Consider the following 17161-nt stretch of genomic DNA (forward strand, 5'->3'; position numbering starts at 1 on the left):
TGCTCATGGTGCCTTGCTCATGGACACATAACGTTAAAGGGAGTTGAACCCATGACCTTTGACCCGTCCTGTGTGTAAAATCAGTTCAGTTACCTTGTCTGATGCCTTGTTTCCAACCATAGACTGTGAAACCCAATGCTGCTTGTTTGTTATTATAATTCATTTTTCCTTTTCAATACAACAAAGATTTGTGCAAAAAGTCATTTTAACTTAAAATACTGAGTCAAATTGCAAGATTAATTTGAGTTAACTCCATTGTCTTCGTTGTCTTGACATAAAATTCTTTCGCAGTATGAATCAAATATTTTAGTTGAAACAACAAGTTGGTTTTACAGTGCATAGACTGTATAAAAGAATAATTCTAACATATTGTGAAAGATGAATGGATGTTAATCAGCTAGCATAACTTCTGTGGTTTCCTGCTGAGAGGGAAGTTCACATGAAGCAGCTGTTGGAAGTTGTAGACAGAAACGTGCTGCTACCAGTGGCGGTTAGACCAGGGTTATACTGGTTATATTGGTTCTATATCGAGTTAACTGGGAGCTCTTCAGTCAACACTGTAACAACTTCACTCTTTGTTCTGTTTCCTAGTTGGGAACAAGTGTACATGTTCCTTTCAATGTTATTTTCCCTATAAAACAGCTTATGTTGCTTATGAAGCAGCTGTTGGAGTTGTAGAAAGAAATGTGGCAGTTAGACCAGTGTTACTGGGGGCTAAGCAGGGGCCAGTGTTACTGTGGGGGCTAAGCAGGGGCCAGTGTTCCTGTGGGGGCTAAGCAGGGGCCAGTGTTACTGTGGGGGCTAAGCAGGGGCCAGTGTTACTGTGGGGGCTAAGCAGGGGCCAGTGTTACTGTGGGGGCTAAGCAGGGGCCAGTGTTACTGTGGGGGCTAAGCAGGGGCCAGTGTTTAATCAGGGGGGCACATTAAAAAACGGCAAAGATGATATTTAAGCATTCAGAACCTTTATTTTAGCTCATTTAAGTATATTTGGAAGATACAAATACATTGAAACAATGAGACTCACCAACAATAACAATTATTTCTGTACAACAATGACATTTTCTCATTTTTGTGCACAATTACTTTTTTTTTATATTTTGGAAGTGCAGGACAGTAATAATGATATTATTTTATATATACACAAGCTTTTATTGAACAATTAAACTATGAAACAATGTATTATTACATTCTGGGTTCCTTTAGTCTACAATGAGGTATTGTTTGAACAAAAAATAGGTCAGAATTGTTCTGTCGTTCATCGTTTTTCATCACTTTATTATTAATTTGACACAGGGGCCACAGCAGGGGCCAAGGGCTTCTTCATAGGAGCAGTGGCCCCTGGAGGCCCCTGGAGGCCCCTGAATATAGTGTCTCAATTAGCAGTAAATGGCTTTAAAGGCAGTCTGTAACGTCATTATTTTTTATTAAGGTATGTAGAAGAGGTTGTAGAATGTGTGCAAAACAAGATAAGTCAAGTAAGATATATAATAATAATAATAATATAATATAAGATAGGGTCATGGTGCCTTGCTCATGGACACATAACACATTTTGGACACATAACACATAACACATTTTGTATTCATGCATATTTTATTTTGTGCGGGCAGTACATTTTACATTTTATTTTATTTATTTTTATCCCATTTTTAATTTATTTTATCTTATTGCATCTTACTGATCTATTGTTTACTGCATCTCTTTGTATTGTGTTATGTATTTATTGTTTGTGCAGCACTTTGGAAACCTTGTGTTTGCTAAAATTGTGCTATATAAATAAAGGGGATTGGATAACGTTAAAGGGAGTTGAGCCAGTGACCTTTGGTCCACCTCTCCACTATGGCTTGCTGTCTGTCTGTCCTGTGTGTAAAATCAGTTCAGTTACCTTGTTTGCTGCCTTGTTTCCAACCATAGACTGTATATGAGAATAATCTAATGTTAGCTAACATCAGCTAGCATAACTTCTGTGGTTTCCTGGTAAAATTCAGATGAAGCAGCTGTCGGGAGTTGTATCAAGAAATATTTCAACTATTTTGATAATTGAATAATTTGTTTGAGCAGTTTTTTAAAGACAATAAGTCCCAATTCTCTGATTTCAGTTTCTTCAATGTGAATATTTCTGTTTATCTGTCCCTTTATGACAATAGACTGAATATCTCTTTGGTTTGTGGACAAAACAAGAGATTAGAGGACTTGTGGTTTGGAAACACTGGTTGATATTTTTCACCATTTTATTGAACAAACAACTAATCGATGAATTGTTGAAATAATCGACAGATTAATCGATAATGAAAATAATCGTTAGTTGCAGCACTAAAGGCAGTCTGTAACGTTATTATTTTTTATTAAGTTATGTATAAGAATGTGTGCAAAACAAGATAAGTCAACATTAAAGTAAAGGGATAGGGTCATAAAATCAGTTCAGTTACCTTGTCTGATGCCTTGTTTTCAACCTCAGACTGTATAAAAGAATATTTCTAACATATTATGAAAGATAAATGGACGTTAAGGTTCTGTTAGCTAACATCAGCTAGCATAACTTCTGTGGTTTCCTGGTGAGAGGGAGGATTCAGATGAAGCAGCTGTGGGAAGTAGTTTAAAGAAACGTTGTGGTGGTTCCACTAATGTGCTGCTGATTCTTCTTCTGTGGTGGAGATGATGTAAAGGTTCTTAACAGCAGAAAGTGCTATTCTGTCCTTCTATTCCAATGGTTTTTTGGCTGATAGCTGGGTTTACTGGACTTTTAACAGTGTATATAAATGTTTAACCCATAAGAACCCAGAACTATTTATCCTTAAAGGGAAATTATGGGGATATACCACAGACCAAAGGACGACATTTACCCCTAAATGTCAAAGATCTGTGACGTGGATAGAATTTATGTTTATTCATTCATTCATTATCCTTAACAGCACTCAGTGGGGGGGCTGACATTTACATTATATTTAGTCATTTAGTCATTTAGCACTTAGACACTTTTATCCAAAGAGACTTACCGGAAGAGTAAAAACAAACAATCAAGGTATAGTGCAATAATAATTAGTGCATCAATAAGTGCTAGTGAGGATTCTTTGAAGAGTAGAATTATCGACACATAGAGACAGACAATCACTCTCATTTAAGGTAATTTAGAGTCACTAATTAAACCTGCCATCTGCACACAGAAGAGCCACAGGCGGGAATCAAACCAGCGACCCTCTTGCTGCTGACAGAAACACAAACTTGCCTTTTCTTTGCATCTCCACACATCAAAATTGTGACAGAATATGATTATTTTTTTTATTTTATTTATTTATTATTTAATTGTTTATATTTGGTCAAATATACTTTAAATTGAACAGCAGAGCATATATATTAATTTAAAATAATTTAAACAGTGAAAATAATTGATCGGCCTATTACCTTTTTTGTTATTGTGACAAATAAATAACAAATACACATATATATGTTTAAAAGCACTCAAGTACTTTCTCTGTTCTGGAGAACTGAAGACTTGGCCCAGCTGAAAATTTTATTTATTTTGGTGTGCATGTTTCTCTTTGTTATGCTGAAGGTAGTCGTACTGATGGCAACTAAAGGCCAAGAACTGGTTACCAACTTCTAAAAATAGTTCCACTGGAAACCTGGCAACACTTCCAGTGGAGCGCTGCATTATTATTATTATTAGGTATCACCAAGAACTAATCTAATCGACACTAATCATAGAAATGACATCGCATTAACTCAACATTAACTGAAATGAATCCATTACCACCGCCACTTTCTGAAAACGTCAGAATACATGTCACAAGCTGTGAACTCTGAGCATTTTTTATTTTATTTTTTACACTTGACCAGGTTTTCAATACAACACGATGGCTCAACTCATAAACCCGCTAAACACAATCCCATTTAAAGGAACCACACTGCAAAGAAAGCCAACTTGTATTTTTTGGCCTAAAACAGTGATTTAAGTTGGTAAAACTTGGAAATATAAATTATTGACATTCAGGGCAATAATGTAAGTTAGCACAACAAAGGAAGCCAGTTGTCTGCTCAAAAACAAGTTGGTGAGTTGTTGTTACTTATATCTTTAAGTTGGGGTTCACAACAAGGGACAATAGTTCTGATAACTCTTATTTCTTTGTTGGGAAATGAGGTCATTAGCGAAAGCTAGCGGCTAACTGATGCTAGCGGCTAACTGACGCTAGCGGCTAACTGATGCTAGTGGCTAACTGACGCTAGCAGCTAACTGACAATAGCAGCTAACTGATGCTAGCGGCTAACTGATGCTAGCGGCGCTGCTTGTTACAGCTACAAGAGTAGCCATTAGCGTATCAATGCTAACTCAAAATTGTGGTCACAACATTAGCTGACATTTCATAGCGGCGTTACAATCGTGCCAATTCAGCACATTGCAGAAGTTAGCAGAAGTAAGGATTAAAAGTTATTACAATGTTAAATTATAAGTTAGTACAACTTACAGTTGAGTTGAAAAAAATCTGAATTCAGAGTTGAGCAAACTCAAAAACAAAACTTAAAATATTTAGTTTAATTGTCCAACTTGAAATTTTATCGAAGTTTGTTGCCTTGAAATTTTGAGTTCACCCAACTTTTCTTTTTTTGCAGTGTAGTAGATTCAAGGAGAAGAAAAATAAAACAAAAAATACTCTTCCTTCTTTATGTGTGTGTGTGTGTGTGTGTGTGTGTGTGTGTGTGTGTGTGTGTGTGTTGTGATTAGAACCAACTGTACGAACCCTTTTGGTTTCTTGAAACTGGACTTTGTGTGCAGATTAAACAGAGTCAGTGTGGGAGGTGAGGGACAGATTCTGCTGTTCCTCTGAGATCAGACCAACATCTGCATGTCCTTCAGTCTGTCTGCTGTCCTGCTCGTCTGCAGGCGACGGCACAAATCCCTGACATGAACCAGATGTCCCACTACGACCAGCGTCAGTGAAGGGAACTCTAGTTCCCGTTAGAAGGATCCTTCTCCTTTAACATGACCCTCGTATATCACTCACTGCCCCCGTTTTCTCTTGAATCTCGAAGAAAATTCCACAGTGGATCTTGCAATTCCTGTGGCTCAGAACTGGATTTTTTCTAGACAAAGTAACTGCTGAAACCCCCAGAACCCCACACACACACACGCACACACACACACACACACACACACACACACACATACATTCTGCTTAATGAACAGATACTTTAGTTAACAGTCATCAAGCTGAAGAAAATACATAAATCCACTTTAACACAAGTATTTAGTTGGTCTGACTAATGCATCTATGTCATCATTGCTGCTGTTAAAACTGACATTGAAATACTTTCTGCACTCCAACATAATGTGGTCACTACACTGCAAAAAAAAGGAAATGTTGGGTGAACTCAAAATTTCAAGGCAACAAACTTCGATAAAATTTAAAGTTGGACAATTAAACAAAATATTTTAAGTTTTGTTTTTGAGTTTGCTCAACTCTGAATTTAGCTAATGTTGTGACCACAATTTTGAGTTAGCATTGATATGCTAATGGCTACTCTTGTAGCTGTAACAAGCAGCGCCGCTAGCATCAGTTAGCCGATAGCATCAGTTAGCCACTAGCTTTCGCTAATGACCGAATTTCACAACAAAGAAATAAGAGTTAGCAGAACTATTGTCCCTTGTATAGAATATTGTTATCGCAAAAGTATTATAAAAAAAAAATGGTGCTAATCTTTTAGGCCCTAGTCACCACAGAGTCCACTCTGTCTCCAGGATGATGAAGTGAGGGGGAGGGGCAACAGTTTCACTTCCACCCAGAGTTTCACTTCTTTTTCTGTTTTCTCAGGGCTGATAGAGCTCATGATGATCATCAGTTAATGCTGATGGGATTTGTTTGACCTCGTTTGTCTGTTTTAATCCCGTTAACCTAGAATGATCATCAGACAGCAACAATAAGAAGAAAAACAAAGAGTAAAGCTTTGTGTGTTTGTTGGTGTTTGCAATAATCAGGTCAATGTCCATAGATGAGTCGTGGTTTGACAATAAAACAGAACACACTGAGACTTTTGGTGTTATTTCAAATTCAGCTTGTTATGTAAATCACTGAGGACTCCAAACCACTGAGCCACAAGATGGTCAAGATCAAATCTTAATTTGACCTGAATCATTGATCTTACTGGTCACTTTGCTGTATCCTCTTGGTTCTGGTTCTGATCTCCATGAGGCGTTCAGGGTCTGATGGAGCTCTGTATGCTAAACATCACACACACTAAACCAACTTATCTGCTTCAGAGCTGCTTCCTATTTCATTTGTTGTGTTCGGAGTTTTTAAATGACAGCCCTGTTCAAGCTAAATTCCCAAAATGTTTGCAGATTTTGTCAATATACAGTACAGGCCAAAAGTTTGGACACGCCTTCTCATTCAATGTGTTTCCTTTATTTTCATGACTATTTACATTGTAGATTCATCAAAACTATTAATGAACACATGTGGAATTATGTACTTAACAAAAAAGTGTGAAATAACTGAAAACATGTCTTATATTCTAGTAAGCAAAGGGTGGTTACTTTGAGGAATCTAAAATACAAGACATGTTTTCAGTTATTTCACACTTTTTTTGTTAAGAACATAATTCCATATGTGTTCATTCATAGTTTTGATGAATCTACAATGTAAATAGTCATGAAAATAAAGGAAACGCATTGAATGAGAAGGTGTGTCCAAACGTTTGGCCTGTACTGTATAATTGATAACTGTGGGGAAAAAAAAGAGAGAATTTATTTAATATTTTATCTAATGAATCACATTGCTTATGTAATATATGCTTATTCTGAATGTGTGGCCAGCAACACATTTCAAAGAAGTTGGGACACAAAAGACTGAAGAGAAAGTTGTGGAAGCTCATAAATCAGCTGTTGGAACATTCCTCATGTATTCAGGTTAACTGGTGACATGTGTGGTTACTAGACTGACCTGTCTCATATATGAAACACGTATTATGACAATGGAGCAGCTGAAGGCGAATATCAAGCAAGAATGGGAATAATTTTACTTTCTCCTCAACAATAAGTGTCAGTCTCAGTTCCTAAATGCTGACTGAGTGAAGAAAAGCTAAAACAACACAGTGGTAGAAGTGAAGATGCCCCTTTTCCAAATGTTTGGTAACGTTTTGTTGCCATCAAATTCAGAATGAGTTTATCTAAAGACAATACATTTAATCACTTTGAACTTTAACTATTGTCTGTGTACAGTTTTCAATTGAATATATGTCAGAAATGATAGCAAATAATCACGTTTTATTGAGGTTTTAGACAGTGGCCCAACTTTTTTTGGAATTGTTGTTGCCAGTGTTCAGTTTCAGTGTAGGAAGTCATTCATACGTAGTGAGGTGAGGCATTGGTTCATTTGTGAAAAACTGGATGAAATATGCTCTGATATCTTCTGAGTAAGGTGGCATTTTCTTTCCTTTTTCTGTCTTTGTTCTTTTGTCTAATTTGCCTGTCAAATGTTAATGGAGAGTTGGTTTGTGGTCTCACATTTGCTGCCTTTATATAGGTTTATTAGGGTTAATTAATTATTATTAGGGTTTATTAGGGCATTTACTTATGCTGATTGTAAATTGCCTGCACTGTAAAAAACCTTTGTAGAAATTACAGTAAAACACTGTCAAATTGCATCAGAAATATGTTGTCAAATGAAACATTGTACATCACCGTAGTGAATACTTTTAATTACTGTAAATCAAAGAATATCATAAAACTTTAAATTCAACTGCCATAGACTGCAGAAAACACACAGTTTTAGTGTAAAAATATAAAATTTTAATGTAAAATTAATGGAGAAATACCATGATGACACAATTATCCTAAAAGTAATGGGATTATTCAGTAGAAATTACAGTTTTTGCTGATATTTACATTTACATACGCTCACTGTATTTTTTACGGTGAAGTTCTGGCTACCAAAGCTGCCGGTATTTTACCGTGAATTAAACAGATTTTTTTTACAGTGTGGCATGGCCGTCCAATTTTAGATCAAACGTGAATCACAACTCCACTGATCCCCTTTAAGTGTAAAAAGTTTATCAAAAGAGTTGGACTTTTAATCAGAACTAAGTGGTCCTAGCCCCAGTGCTATGCTAAGTGCTATGCTAAGTGCTATGCTAAGTGTTTTTCCATCCGTCTGTATTCTCTTTTCACCAGATGCATAGTTTGCTTTGCTCTGCCTCCTCTCCTGCTGCAGCAGCGTGGTTGTAATGTGGTTTCTCACCTTCTCAGAAAGTGTTTGAAGCTAACTTGTAACTGTTACGTGAATACAAAACTGAAAGCTTTCCTTTCCTGTGTGCTCTCACTTAATCCTGAGAGAGCTGCGTCATCTCCAGCTGTCATCCAGCTGTCACCCCTCATCCAGACTGTCAGAGCTTCACTTAGTCACAAACGGTCTTATTGAGTCTAGAGCTGCACAATCTATCCTCTCAACATTCACACTGCAGCAGTTGTCACATTGCAGGACGTGCAGAGTCAGGAAAATCAACTCAAACGTGTCATGCTACAACTTTTTTTGCTGCTTGATATACAGTAGTGTTCCAATGCTGGTCTGGTTGGTGTTCTGAGAATCTGCTGCACCTACTGGTACCTTGTTTACCATGTAGCAATAAAAAAATATACTAAAAACCTGATTAATCTGGTCAGTCACATTGGACTGCTGTTATTTTGAACGTACATGGAGAAATGGTTCTCATCTTCCATTAGTCATCCAGTGTTTCCTGTTACCTTCAATCTAGGTCGGCTCGCCATATATTAGTCTTCCACTCCTCAATGGAGAGGGTCCCAGGAGTCTGCCCAGGGGATCTCCCTTGGTGGGCCAGGGACCTCTGCTCCCTGGGGGAGGATTTGCTCTTAAATTACACCATATTGATGCATTTCTCTTTAAAATGTGCAAAACTTTCTTCTGAGGGAGCAGCAGTTCCCTGGACCCCCTCAGAGGGAAGATCCCTCTGCAGTACCCATTAAGGCCTAAAGCGCCTGGAAAAACTGCCTGTAAAACCTCTGGGCGATTTTCAAATGACCCCCTAAAACCTGAAGTTTTTCTGGAAATTCAACACCTACTAAATAATAGATTTTTCAGCCTCTGTAGCAGATAAAAATGAAATTCAAAAAGTATTTGAGAGCTTATACCCGTGGCTTTCATACGAAGTTGAGTTTATTTGTCCAAACCTTCAATAAAGTTTTTTAAAAAATCAACAAACTCAGCAAATGTTACATTTGACTGAATAAAAAATCCTATGCATAATACTAATACATGCCCATTAGCAAGATGCTAACATGATATGACCACTGGAAGAACATTACATAGTTCTCATTAGCCTACTGTAATAAATAATAAAATAATTATCATAATAATAATAATAAATAATAATAATACATTTTATATATTGCACTTTTCAGGGTACTCAACGACTTATTATTAATATTAATATATTATTAATAATATTATTATTATCTCCAGATGGCCACAAATCTGCCTGTTCTTCGGTGAAAATATGTCGTCTAAAAACATATTCCTCATCCATAAATGCCGGTTGATTGGTTCCGAGGGTTCAAAGTCGGATCAGCAATAAAATCATAAATTAATATAATAGAGAACAATGCCAATATTCCGGTTCCAGATTTAAAAAAAATCTGCAGCCAATTCGCTACCCGCTTACAGAGAAGATGTAATATTTAGATTTAAAAATGCAAAGGTTCAAAATGTGTCTGTGCTTCTTCTCTGATGACAATAACATCAGAATAACATAACATATAAATAGTGCATTTCCTGCTGTTTCCTGGTCCTCCTCCTCATTCAGCTGCATGTTGCTTCCCAGAGCTGTTTGTTCCCAGAGAACATGAAGTGCTGCTTGAACCGAGACCAGCAGCTCTACGGCAGCTCTTCCTGTCGTGAGAGGAGCTGACAGGGATTAATCAGCTTGGTGGATGGTTTGAAGTCGGACTAGAGGAAGTAGAGGAGGTGGGAGGAGGTGGCAGGAGGTGGTGGGAGGGCCCAGCGCCCTGACAGGCAGGATGAGAGTCAGAAAGACTTGATAAACATAATTATTCATTCTAAGTGGATCCATTTCCTTCCCACATGGGTATTTTTACCTCCATGTGATCAGGAAGAAAACAGCTGAAAACAGAATAATGTTCTCTGTAAAGACTATTATATTATATATAATATATATATATATATATATATATATATATATGGGACAACACAGAAATATAATTACCTTACCTTATATCTCAGTGTTTTTATTTGAAGAAATGAACATTGATCACAGATATTCAACATACATCATTTTTCTTATATTATGAAAATAAACTGGTGAGTGAGAAGCACACCTCAAATGTTATACGGAAAAAGTTACAGGCATGAAAATATATATACTGTAATACAAAATGAATAAAGATAAACTAAAAAAAATGAAATAAAAATAAAAAGCAAATAAAAATAAATCAATAAGAGAAAAAGTGGACATCAAAACAGTACAAATAGGCTGTTTGCCTTCTTTTAATTTTTAATCTTGTGGGTAAATCTCAGTGTTGATCATGCCTCATAATCACGTTCACATTGTTGAAATTTAGCTACAATGAGCTACTGCAATATAAACTTCTGTTGTTTACGATAATGACAGAATAATAAGTGGTTATACGGCCTTATGACAACATTGCATCATGTATTCTGTTAAAAATCTTTGTAGAAATAACAGTAAAACACTGTCAAATACATCAGAAATAGGGCGTAAAACAAAAAGTTGTATATCACCATATTAGACACTTTTAATTAATCAAAATCAAATCAAAGAATAGCATAAAACTTTTACTTTTTTCTGCCATAAAGTGGAAGAAACACACAGTTTTGCTGTAAAAATATAACATTTTCATGCAAAATTTATGGAGAAATACCCTGATGTGTGAATGAATGACACAATTACCCTAAAAATAACAGGAATACTCAGTCTAAATTACAGTTTTCATTGATATTTACATTTAAATTTAGAATAGAAAATCCACTCACTGTAATTTTTACGGTGAAGTTCTGGCAACCACAGCTGCTGGTATTTTACCGTAAATTAAACAGATTATTTTTTACAGTGTATTCTGTGTTTCTGGAGGAGATTTGTCAACAAAATAAACTTACAGCAGCTTTATTTTTCATGAGAATGTCTCTGATTCAAACTGCTGTGTGGAGTTAAAGACACGATTACCAGCCACGCTCTAATGGAAAGTCCTGTTGAGGTGCATGATGGGAAATGTTTAGAAAGAGGGACTAGCCACAGTTTCCTCTTGAGGACATGACCTCACTTATCTGCTCACTCAGTTTATCTTGAGACAGCAGTTTCCCTTCCGTCCTCAGCCCGTCCCCTGTCCCCATAGGGGTCTATGGGGGAAATGTAGCAGCTTCATCACGGCCAGCTCTACTTTACTTTTACTCTTCCACACATTCTGCACGTTTCTAATTACAAAGTACATGTTTAGGGCCTGAATAGATATCAGGAGGTTGTTTATCTCAGACCTGTCATGGATCGGCCCCCTGAAGATATGACACAACTCTGGCTTTAAATAGTTACATATTAAACAGCAAGTGGCTGTAATGTTCAACAGAGTTGACCTAATAATAATAATAATAAAGAAGCGTGTAAGAGTTTTAATAAAAACCAGATCAAACAGTAAATCTGAGGGAAATGATCTTGCTGCATGGACAGATAATTTACCTTGACAAGATTTATTAAATTAAGATTATTAAATCTAGAAATAATTCTAAAAATATGAAATTAACTCTTAAAACAAGGTAAATTATCTAACACTTCTAATAGTTTGTTTTTTTTAGATCTTGTAAACATCGTCAGGTCACTCTGCTCGGGCCAGTTCATCACTGCTGGCAGCTTTAATTTATCTGGTTTTAAGAGTTAATTTCATCATTGTGTCTTTTTAGTGGTAATCTATTTTTGGTCAGTTTGTGTCTTTTTTGGTCATTTCATGTCTTCTTTGTTCATTTTGAGTCTTTTTAATGGTCATTTTATGTCTTTTTTGGTAATTTTGTGTCTTTTTTTTGGTCAATTTGTGTCTTTTTTTTGTCAATTTGTGTCATTTTAGTGGTCATTTTTACATATATTTTTTAGTAATTTTGTGTCTTTTTCGATCATTTTGTGTATTGTGTGTAAAATAAGTAATTAACTATTAAAACAAGATAAATGATCTAACACTTCCATATATAAAGTTTATTTTATCTTGGTTAGAACCAAATAATCATCAGGTCACTCTGCTCGGGCCAGTTCATCACTGCTGGCAGCTTTACTTTATCTGGTTTTAAGAGTTAATTTATTATTTTAAGCGTTCAACATGCTTATTTCTAGATTTAATAATCTTAATTTAAGAAATCTTGTCAAGGTAAATTATCTGTCCATGCAGCAAGATCATTTCCCTCAGATTTACTGTTTTTATCTGTTTTTTTTGCAGTACATAAATACAAACAGGCCTCATGTGTGTTTAGTTGAGTTGAATAATGTGATTTAAAGGTGCAGTGATGTCCTGTATTAGTTCTTTCTGAGACTCTGCATTGACTGCAGCAGCCAGTTATTGCAGCTCTGGACATTCCTCTCCCTTCATGTGTGTCTTGCTGTGTTTGTGGCAGTTCCTCTGTGTTGAGACCAGCAGCAGAATAGCAGCGCATGTTGCAACACGCTGCTGCTTCTCATAGAAACTCACGTGCTGTCAGCATGTGGTCAGAGAGTTCCTCCACATGGAAACACTCTCTCTTCCTCTAGTAAACGCCGATTCTGTTCACGTTGTGAAATCTAACAGTGCATTGAATGAATGAACCACCAAACATTATTCAATTATGAAATGGATCATTGTGGAGTTGGTCTACTCTGTAAAAAAGGTTTGTAGAAATAACAGTAAATCTCTGTCAAATACATCAGAAATAGGGCATAAAATGAAAAATTGTTTTTTTAATTACCGTAAATCAAAGAATAGCACAAAACTTTTACTTTTTTCTGTCATAAAGTGGAAGAAACACACAGTTTTGCTGTAAAATATAACATTTTCATGCAAAATTTATGGAGAAATACCCTGATGTGTGAATGAATGACACAATTACCCTAAAAATAACAGGAATATTCAGTCTAAATTACAGTTTTTGCTGATATTTACATTTAAATTTAGAATAGAAAATCCACTCACTGTAATTTTTACGGTGAAGTTCTGGCAACCACAGCTGCCGGTATTTTACCGTAAATTAAACAGATTATTTTTGCAGTGTGTTTCAACCAGATCAGGATGGCTCGTGTGCGTCCTTGTTCAGCTTACTTGTCAGGGAAAATTAATTTGAAAATGACCCGAGATTACTTTCTGATCTGATGTGCAAGATGGCAGAGGACGTATGAAGGATATTTTGGCTGAGTTTATGTCCAGTTGGAGGAAGCAGAGACTAGGGCTGGGCGATATATCCATATAAAAAATATATTGATATATATATATATCATTATCGTTTTATTTGTTTATTTAAATGTGCACTTTATGGCACTTTGATTTAAAAAAAAAAAAAAAGGTACTCCTGTTATACATTATTTATGTAAGCTGTTCATTTGACTTGAACTGCTTGAATTTCAATAAAAAATGGAAAAATTGTGGTGTTCTAAAACTTTTGACTGGTAGTGTACATTTATGGTGTTTCATTGTTACTGAAACTGAATTAACCCATTTATCATTTTACGTCTTTTACTGTCATGGTTTAGCAGTTTTTCACTGTAAAATCTACAGACATTTTTTACAGTGTAGCACCAGCTGCAGTGTGTATCATTGCTTGATAGACTCACACAGAAAGCTACATTTATTGTTTTCATAACTCATCTTAATTAGTGCCTGTATTTTGTGGGGTTTAATCTTTGTTCTGACAAGGCAGTCCATGAGTTCTTTACAGCCCCACTGAGTTCACTTTTATTTAATGAACTAACTCTAAGCTGGTCGAAGGGTTCTTTAGGATTAACCATAAGGTGAATCTGTGCTGTAAGGAACATTTCTGTCTCAGCAGGATCTCTACACAGTTAGTCACACTTTCATCAGAACTTCTCTAGAAGTGATCACATATTGGTACACTGCAAAAAAGATGTGTCTAAACACAAGATTAAAACAGTAAATCTGAGGGAAATGATCTTGCTGCATGGACAGATAATTTCACTTGACAAGATTTCTTAAATTAAGATTGTTAAATATAGAAATAAGCATGTTGGACGCTTAAAATAAGAAATGAACTCTTAGAACAAGATAAATGATCTAACACTTCTAAATCTAAAGTTTTTTTTATATGGTAAGAAACAAATAATCATCAGGTCACTCTGCTCGGGTCAGTTCATCGCTGCTGGCAGCTTTAATTATCTTGTTTTAAGAGTTAATTTCTTATTATAAGCGTTCAACATGCTTATTTCTAGATTTAACAATCTTAATTTAATAAATCTTGTCAAGGTAAATTATCTGTCCATGCAGCAAGATCATTTCCCTCAGATTTACTTTTTTTAATCTTGTGTTTAGACACATCTTTTTTGCAGTGCACCAATATGTGATCACTTATAGAGGAGTTCTGATGAGCCACTTCAGTGGAAAGTGTGACTAACTCTGTTCCCTCAGTTTTTATCTGGTTTTTAGACACTGGTTTTTGCAGTGTACAACATCTGGCCCTGTTCTATCAACGCTAAGAAAATCACTAAGCTTCTTCCAGTGAAATATTTTTTACAGTTTGCTAAGACAAAATGTTGGTTGTATTCTTTGTTCTTGTGGCATGAAGACAGGAGACCCAGTGAGACATTGGTAAATATCCCATAGTGTGTTTTAAACCAGTATCACATGACGGATGGACGTCAGCTGTTGTCTTTCCCAGTGCCAAAGACAATGTGCGCAAAACTGGGAAATTGTAAATGGTAATCAACCAATCAGAGAGCGTAATGCTGGACCTCCCAGCCCATAGACTGGTCTGAACTGTCAGGTCAGTGGCCCCAGCTCTGGTTCCCTGCCTGTGGGAATGCCAGATGGGGGTTATTCCTGGGCCTCGTGCCATAAAAGCCACTAATGTCGTCTAATGTTGGAGCAGCCAAAGACCTCTGGACCCAACACAAGGGTCAAAGTCCTTCATTTGGCTGTTTTGATGAATCTTAAGTAACCTGAAGTCATGAGGTTGACTGACGTTCAGTTCAATATCAGGACATCTTAGCATACTTTGGCACAATGTTATTTAAACTTGGTGTGAAATGAAAATATAGAGGTGAAAGAGACAGGTGAAGCTGGTGTTTTGTGTCTGGATGTGAAAACAGTCATTGTTTTAGTATATGACCAGTTGTGAAGGCCTGTGATGGTGGTGGTGTGATGGTAGTATTTTCTTGGCAAACTTTGGGCCCCTAAGTATCAAAGCCACAGCCTACCTGAGTATTGTAACGTTTCCAGCACTGGGCGGCTGTGGCTCAGTTGGTAGAGTTGGTTGGCCCCCAACCGAAGGGTTGGTGGTTCGATCCCTGACCATGGCAGCCTACATGTTGAAGCATCCTTGAGCAAGATACTGAACCCCAAATGGCTCCTGATGCTGCGTTCATCGGTGTGTGAATGAATTCCCAATGGTGGCAGGTGGCACCGTTTAGGGTAACCTGCCACCAGGATGAATGTGTGTGTGAAAGGGTGAATGAGTCAGTCTGTAGTGTAAAGAGCTTTGAGTGGTCGCAAAGACACTAGAAAAGCGATATATAAGTGCAGGTCCATCTACCACTTACCACTCACCATTTACCACTTACTGTTGAATCTATGACACGAAGAATTAGGCAATTCTGGAGGTGAAAGGGGTAACTAGCAAAGTGTACCTAATAAAGTGACAGGTGAGTGTCTATACATCAACTGATTGCATTTAAAAACATGCATCAAAGCAGTTTACTGAATGGCAACTAGAGAATAAGGAATACTAACATGTAATATGTTGAATACAACACCATTAGCATCTTGTCATATATACATATATATATATATATATATATAATAGCAGACCCATGTTATTATTACGTTATGTACACGGTCATTGGATTAAAACGTAGCATGCCTGGTTCTGCACATGGTAAAGACAGCAGCTCCAACAGCTGGCCTGCGTGGGCAACTTAAAAAAACACACACATCAGGATCGAATGGCTCCTAAAAACCTTGAAAAGTTTTGAGCATACACAAGTTAATGTTTGACAGGCCGTTTGACCTCAGTGTAAGCTTGGGCTGGAGTTTAGGTGAAGGTTGTCCAGAGATAAAGCTGCAGCAGGTAAACATGTTGGAAACACAGCAGCACTTCAGAGGCAGCGCATGGACCCTAAACAGGACATACATCATCAGGCCATCACACGCTGCCAATGATGTCATGCACCTTGTGGTCAGTCAGACCGCCAGGGAGGAGTTTAAGGTGTAGTAGGGCTGGGCGATATGGACCAAAAGTCATATCCTGATATATTTAGGCTGAGTATCGATATACGATATGCAGTACAGGCCAAAAGTTTGGACACGCCTTCTCATTCAATGCGTTTCCTTTATTTTCATGACTATTTACATTGTAGATTCATCAAAACTATGAATGAACACATGTGGAATTATGTGCTTAACAAAAAAGTGTGAAATAACTGAAAACATGTCTTATATTCTAGTAAGCAAAGGGTGGTTACTTTGAGGAATCATAAGACATGTTTTCAGTTATTTCACACTTTTTTTGTTAAGTACATAATTCCACATGTGTTCATTCATAGTTTTGATGAATCTACAATGTAAATAGTCATGAAAATAAAGAAAAACACATTGAATGAGATGGGTGTGTCCAAACTTTTGGCCTGTACTGTAGATCTTGAATATTGTGTAACAACTATATGTAATAACTATATGTAAGGCGTATCCAAACTGGGCCTGGAGCCATTTCTAAACTGTGCAGCTAAAAGTGGGTGGATTAAAAGATCCCCCAATCACCAGCCAGCCCTGGGACACCACCCCAGATCCTTCCCTCCAACTTGGACCACAACTCCCATTTAACATGTTTCATATGGAGCTGTTGGATCCAGTCCTTCCCAACATACAGTTGATGTTTCTCTGTTTCTGTGCAGCCATAAATCACTCTGTGGCTTGGTGCTGTATCATCAGCCAGAAGGTTTCACT

At 36.8% G+C, this 17161-nt stretch overlaps 1 protein-coding gene across 1 annotated transcript in view; it reads left to right on the forward strand.

Annotated features, from left to right (window-relative positions):
- The window catches only part of slc16a10 (solute carrier family 16 member 10), a 58260-nt gene that overhangs the window by 1330 nt on the left and 39769 nt on the right, over positions 1–17161 (forward strand). The gene's annotated exons all lie outside the window — the stretch shown is intronic.

This window comes from Centropristis striata, chromosome 18 (genome assembly GCF_030273125.1).
Source record: "Centropristis striata isolate RG_2023a ecotype Rhode Island chromosome 18, C.striata_1.0, whole genome shotgun sequence".
NCBI classification, from domain to species: domain Eukaryota; kingdom Metazoa; phylum Chordata; class Actinopteri; order Perciformes; family Serranidae; genus Centropristis; species Centropristis striata.